This window comes from Benincasa hispida, chromosome 10 (assembly GCF_009727055.1).
Source record: "Benincasa hispida cultivar B227 chromosome 10, ASM972705v1, whole genome shotgun sequence".
In the NCBI taxonomy this organism is placed as follows: domain Eukaryota; kingdom Viridiplantae; phylum Streptophyta; class Magnoliopsida; order Cucurbitales; family Cucurbitaceae; genus Benincasa; species Benincasa hispida.
This window is the reverse complement of record NC_052358.1, coordinates 48,470-49,034: the sequence shown is the minus strand read 5'-3', so window position 1 is coordinate 49,034 and position 565 is coordinate 48,470. Positions and strand designations below refer to the sequence as shown.

The 565-nt window shown below is 42.7% G+C and overlaps 1 non-coding gene across 1 annotated transcript; it reads left to right on the top strand.

Moving 5' to 3' along the window:
* The first annotated feature begins 216 nt into the window (after positions 1-216).
* Positions 217-323, top strand: LOC120089542. Its single transcript, XR_005485219.1, has one exon. It is a non-coding gene; the product is annotated as a small nucleolar RNA R71 (small nucleolar RNA).
* The last annotated feature ends 242 nt before the right edge of the window (positions 324-565 follow it).

Below are 565 nucleotides of genomic sequence, written 5' to 3'. Positions count from 1 at the left end.
ATACGATGGCCCCGTTGGTTGTGTCATTATCTTTAATTCTTAATCTTTGATCGCTTTCTCACCAATCTTCGTAATTTTAGGAAATGCGATCAAGTATACTCTTTGCCTCCTCATATGTTTTTTCCAGCAGACCACCAGCGGCTGCTACATTGGCACCAGTCTGCGAAGAGGGATTCAGTCCTTGATAAAAAAACCTCGATTTGCAGATAGTCTGGTAAGCCATTATGTGGACAGTCTCTTACCAGCTTCTTGAACCTCGCCCAGGCATCGCTGAGCGATTCGTCATCTTTTTGTTCAAAATTTGTTATTAATTTCCTTCTCCTAGCATTCTCGGTTGTTAGGAAATACTTCTTCATAAACTTATCCACCACTTGTTCCCAAGAAGTTATCTCCCTCAGTTCGAGTGAATATGCCCATTTTCTTGCCTGATCACAGAAGGAGAATGGGAACAGAGTGAATCGAACTTCCTCGATTAAGATATTCAGGAACACAAAAGTGTTGCAGATTTCTATGAAGATTCGGAGGTGGGCATACAGGTCTTCGCCATGCCTTCCTCCAAACTGCC